Below are 6,194 nucleotides of genomic sequence, written 5' to 3'. Positions count from 1 at the left end.
TAGTCTGTGTACATGGGGTGTAGCCTACTTGGAGAGAAATAGTCATTGGGGGTAAATAGTCATAGGTTATCATCATGTGTGAGTAGCATTGTGTTTAATGATCAGTCGTCTCTCTCTATTAGGGGTTAACATTTCTCTATGAAGCATTCCCCTTGTAATAGTATACAGTATTCATTAAAACCTCACTTGATTCATTCTCTTTTACCTTTCACTAATTTGACCGTGCACTAATTCAGCACAAGCTCAACAATTCTTTGCACATAGATAATTTTTTTGGCGTCAGATTATCAATATTAGATATGTTTTGCTATTAAAAAAAAAAAAAAACTTCCTTGCCCTTTGTCAATAAGCTGTTTCACAATAGACTGAATTAATGAGTATTTAACAGCTTTAGTAGAAACCACACAGGCTCACAACATAGGCTCACACCCAATAGTTGTATTCTATTCTTTAGTGTGAAATGACAACCACTGAACTCACAATAGACATCATGATCTCTCAATCAGTAGAAAGCATTGGTTCATACGCCAATTACAATTTCCTATGCCCATATTTTATATATATGTTTGTATACATGTGTTTATATTTGATCTATTATCCTCATAACATGTTTTATAATCTAGGAGCTTCTCACAGTACAGCATTTCAGGTCGTTTTTATTAGATCACTCATTGCATCATAACTTACTTACAGAAGTTGTAAATGGAATCGACACAAAGTAGGAAGTGTGCAACAATGTTTTTTTCTAATAGCACAATGCACTCTTGTCATACCTGACCTTAGCCTTACCTGGCAGGTGTACAGTATGTAGCTTCCTTTAGAACAGAATTGGTCATCCAGGACACATGCCATCTTTTTGTCCACAAACTATGCCACCTAGGTGACATAGGTGACATAATGTGACATAGGTGTGAAATACAAATACAGATCCTCGTGTTTAATGTCAGTGTCTCCCATCCAGATCCTTTCTTTCTTTTTTTTTTCCCGGGCATTTCTGCTTTATATTGGGATGGAGACAGTAGACAGTGCGATTACATGGCTGATGCCTTAGTGTGCTATGCCACCAAGCGCCCCCATCCATATCTTTTCTTGTCCAAACTTCACCTGTGCACAGTACAGTTCATTAACTATTCATGACACCAAAGAGCACCCTGTTGACACACACAAATTGACTGAATCATGTTTGAAGTAATTAAGGTATACCTGCAGGTGTGCTGTCCTATCTATGCACATGTGGCACATCAGTCATCAATCTGGTTGTCCCTTTACGTAATGAAACTGGATGACACAGTACTAGCACATCAAGTTGGCTAATAATGATACAACATGCCATTTAGCAAATGTTTTTATACAAAGCACCGTACAGTGTATTGACTGCATACAGGTAAAAACAAAACATGTGTTTGATACCATTCCTCATTGCATTCCAATGAGCCGGTCCTCTGATTTCGACCTCCACCAGCCTCCCCTGATACAAACTCACGACAACATCAGCGTTACTGACACTATGCTCTGCCAGCTGAGCCCCACAGGACCAGAGGTCTGCTGTAAAGGGCCATGTCCACACAGTGATCCTCTTGGAAACACTTACTATTATAGTCGTAATTACTGTGTAATATACAGTATATACGGTAACTTTTATTTGTATATCACTTTTCCTGCAAACATTGCAGCTCAAATTAATTAATTAATACAATTACTCACTGTCACAGTGAGCCCCAAACCCAAACATAACAAATGATGTGCCCCCCCCCCTAAAAAGTCAGTGACCCACATCAATGACCCCACTCCCATCTCTAGGCACAGTTGCTAGGCACACCCAAGATTCCATTAGAAATGTGCACCCTGGTTAAAAAAAAAAGAAAAAAAAGTTTAGAGTTTAAAAATAGAAAGTTAAAAATAAATGTGATGTACGTAGGTGCTGTTTGACAATGAGTAGTGACTGTGACTGTAACTGCTGATACTATCAACACAGTAACGTGAACGGTCGCCAACCTTGCGTTTGCAGCATAAAGAAGGCTTCTGTTTGGCCAGGTGTGGACTGTGGAGACTGTGAGCTGACACCGTCGCCCCTGCCCTGCTCTGGTACTTTCTGACGGCATTCCTCGGACACAAATAGCCTTCTCAAACACACAAAGTTCAACTGGACGTTGTTTAGTGTCCGGTGGCTTCTGAATGTCGAATGTTTAGAGTAGATAATGCTAATCCATACTAGCGCCAGTCTGAGGGAGTTTTTGGTTGCCATGGTGCCATTATTTCGCTTGGCTTGGCTTTTTGTGGCATCGGTTGTTCGGTGTTAGTTCATTGTTTGTATTGCTTTTATTGTTTATAGTGTTTTAGTATTGTTCTTGTTGTGAAGCACGAAAGTATGGATCTCATTCATGAATTCAGTAATACACAACACAAGGGTTATTGCGTTATTGGCTTTATTGATACAATTTGATGCCAGTGGCTCGTATCAATCATCGCGGTCATGCGATCAACGGTCTTGTGTTTGTGTAGTGCTTTGATAAGCCTGGTGATACCAGGCAGCGTACCAAACCAAAGACGTGAGCTTGTTGCTACCTGTTGACCTGTATCGTGGCGTGATATGGGTGGTTTGAGAAGACTAGGCATTCACCACTGTTGCGTAACATGATGCTGAGTTATGGGAAGTCTGATCTAGGAGACAGGTTTACCACGCACCTGTTCCAAAAGATGTGTTCCCATGGCCCAGGGATTTGAACAGTCTTGTAGACTAGGTACAGTGTGTAGTAGAAGAACACTTCTTTGACACTTGTGGGATTTTTTACATGTAAAAACATGTGGAAAGTCAAACCACATGTCAGAGAGACTAGGCGAGCTTGCTGTGTTGTGGTCAGAGCTAATTACTCACAGCTTGGCTTAACTACTACTGTAGCAGTTTAGCTTAACTAGTACTGTAGCAGTTTAGCTTAACTAGTACTGTAGCAGTTTAGCTTAACTAGCCTACTACTACAGCAGCTTAGCTTAACTAGTACTGCAGCAGCTTAACTAGTACTGTAGCAGTTTAGCTTAACTAGTACTACAACAGCTTAGCTTAACTAGCCTACTACTACAGCAGCTTAGCTTAACTAGTACTGCAGCAGCTTAGCTTAACTAGTACTGCAGCAGCTCCCAAACTTGGGGATCGGGACCCCATGTAGGGCCCCCTGATTTCAAATTGTGGTCCCCTGAAATCAGCCTCTATGATTTGATAAATAATACAAACATTTTTATTTCGTATCAAGGCAAACATTGTTTGTGCCCACTGAGGCCTGTAGGCTATATTGCAGTGTTTTGGTGTTAACATCCAACCAATCGAAGCACATTTTAGGAGATCAGAAGAATTCACTTGGATGTCATTATTATGGTTGGCATCGTCCGCAATTAAGTTGTTGGGGTCACACAGGAAATTATTGATGTCAATTTGGGGTCACAAGACAAAATTTGTAGGAACCCTACAAGTGAAAGCAGTGATGTGGTTGTAATTGCAGTACAGGCGTGTGCTAGTGGCATGTGCAACTGTCTGCCACTGACACAGGATGATGGATTCTCTGGTGTGGAGATGGTGAGTTTGTGGTCATGTGACACAGCTGGAGGGTTTCTAAATACAGTCTGTCTCACAGCTTGAACGAGTGAAGGCAAAACGTGCAGTAGAGTGTGTAATAAAGTCACAGACGGACGGGCAGACGGGCGGGAGGACAGACGGACAGACAGAGAGACTGGCAGACAGACTGGCAGGCACGACAGACAGACTGGCAGGCACGACAGACAGACTGGCAGACAGACAGACAGACAGACAGACAGACACAAAGATAGTACAGTAGAGGGATGGATGGATAGGTAGATGGTAAATCAAGAATTGGGATGATCAGAGAAATAGACATATGGCATTGCAGGTAGGCTGACAGACAGACAGCCAGACGCATAGACATTACAGTAGAAGGACACACAGACAGACAAGAGACACATTTACATTTGTATTTTTATTTTTTGGGGCATTTAGCAGACGTCTTTATCCAAAGCGACTTACAACAAATACATTTGTCTAAGTAAGTAAATGGTCTATCCATCAGTCATCATAAGAAGAGGTAATCTATCCTATGACCAGGTGCCATTGGCAGTTGCAATGCTAGAAGAAGGAAGAACTAGTTCTTCTTCTTCTTTTTTCCCCAACAGCATTGTAGGCCGATGGTGAGGGACATTTCCCCAAGCCTTTTTGTTAAACTGATACAAACGCTGCAGCGTTCACGCTGTACCTTCTGATCCCAAATATGTCATTGTTGTTCTTGAGCTGGCTGCAGCACTGCATACCTGGGAAGGGCTGGTTTGTAATGAGGGTTAGCTCAGAATAAACAGAAAAGATACCAGGTTCTCAGGATTGAGGGGAGTACAGAACCAGAAGATCATCCTGGACGATTTGTTGAAATGTGTTGGCCTGATATCCCTATTTCCCTGGAAGTGTCTGGAATTGTCCTGGTAGGATGTTGTGCGACATAAACGATATGTCGAGGAATCTGGAATTTGTCGGTGAAAGTCTCATTTACGCCATGAGTATGTCCGAAACGACCTAATTGGCTCGAATCTTGTTATTCTGCTTGTGTTATCACCGCCATTCACGCTTCTACGCAACAAAACCCTCCTCATCAGACCGAAAACGAAAACGTCTGAATTCCAGCCCCTGTGTGCTAAACCTGGCCTGGCTCTCCTGTTGGTGTTGGTGTTGGTTGGGGATTAGGCCTTTTGTGGCAATATTTTCATGATTCCTCGACACTGGTTGAGTAAACAACTGGAATGTCTTTATTGGGGATTTAGCTCCAGGGGGGCCAAGGACACTGTTGTCTTTTTGTCCCAGACCACGGGAGACCAAGCCTTGGCCTCTGCGCTAAATAGGTGCTAAAGAGTGAGACTGTCAAGAAGCCTTATACTCATTTCCAGGGTCCTGAGATTACTGCTGCATGGTTAACTCAAACGTTTGGATGAGTGGTTTGTTTGAAAGATAGTCTGAGATTGTTGCTCAAATTCAAGTTGTGCGCGGTGATCTTTAGACTGGCGCCGGTCAATCGCATCATCGGCAGTTGAATTGAGTGGGAGTGGAGTATTCCTTGGTTTAGACGCTTGTCTGCGTGTTGTCAATTGTCACTGTTTTGCATGAAAATGACTCTACATTGGCATTGACCTCAGTCAGCCTCAGGGGAGATGATGAGTGAGTGGATGAGCTAGTGTAGTTATCTTGGTTTCTACTCCAGTTTGATTTGTTGTTGTTGTTACTGTTTTGCATTTGACAGCTAATCTACCCAGCAAATATATCTATTGTCCAAACCATCTTTTAAACTTTTTTTTCTACTACCAAAGTAAAACTTTGCAATTATTATTTGTAATCAGATAACAACACTCTTTTCTATCCTGCCTCCCTACCTCCGATTGGTTAGTTAGTATTAAGGGTATAACCGCCAAACCAAAACCAACCCCTGTTGTACGGTAATTGGTTTTCCAGTTCACTTCCACATAGAAACTGAACACGGTGTAACCGTGGGCCTCCACATGGACCCTATGCTTTTCCAAGTACCTTAGGGGAGTGCACTTCACTTTTTGGGCATTTAGCAGAATGCCTTGTGCAATCCCCGCACTTCATGTTGGAGATTGCACAAGTGCACACTTCAGAGAGAACAGGTGGAGAATTGGGACGCAGAGACTCAATGGTGGGACACTAGAGGAGTGTGTGCTTTAGAAAGCCCCACCACCTGTCCTTCACACTCATGGTTCCCAGTGGCCTGAACAATACAGGTGCTGGCCACTTTACTGGGCCAAGGCTGTATTCTGCTAATCCAGTTAAAAGATTAGCCAGCCCAGGACTGGCCTGCCTAGCTTGCGTTGCATACCCGTTTGTATGTATGTGTGTGTGTGTGTGTGTGTGTGTGTGTGTGTGTGTGTGTGGGTGTGTGGGTGTGCGTGTGTGTGTGTGCGTGTGTGTGTGTGTGTGTGGGTGTGCGTGCCCATCAGGGAGTGTTCACGTGTGTGAAGGCAAACAAGGTGGAGGGGCAGCCAGAAAGTATGACTAGTTCTTAGACCTTTACTGCGTTCTCAGTGAGGGTACTTGGTGGGTACTTGGTGGGTACTTGGTGGGTACTTGGTGGGTACTTGGTATGTGTGATTGTACAATGGGGAGGTGTGTTTGTGTGTACATGATTTAG

The sequence above is a fragment of the Nansenia antarctica genome (assembly GCF_963989245.1).
Source record: "Nansenia antarctica genome assembly, chromosome: 16".
Lineage (NCBI taxonomy): Eukaryota > Metazoa > Chordata > Actinopteri > Argentiniformes > Microstomatidae > Nansenia > Nansenia antarctica.
This window is presented reverse-complemented; position numbering follows the sequence as displayed.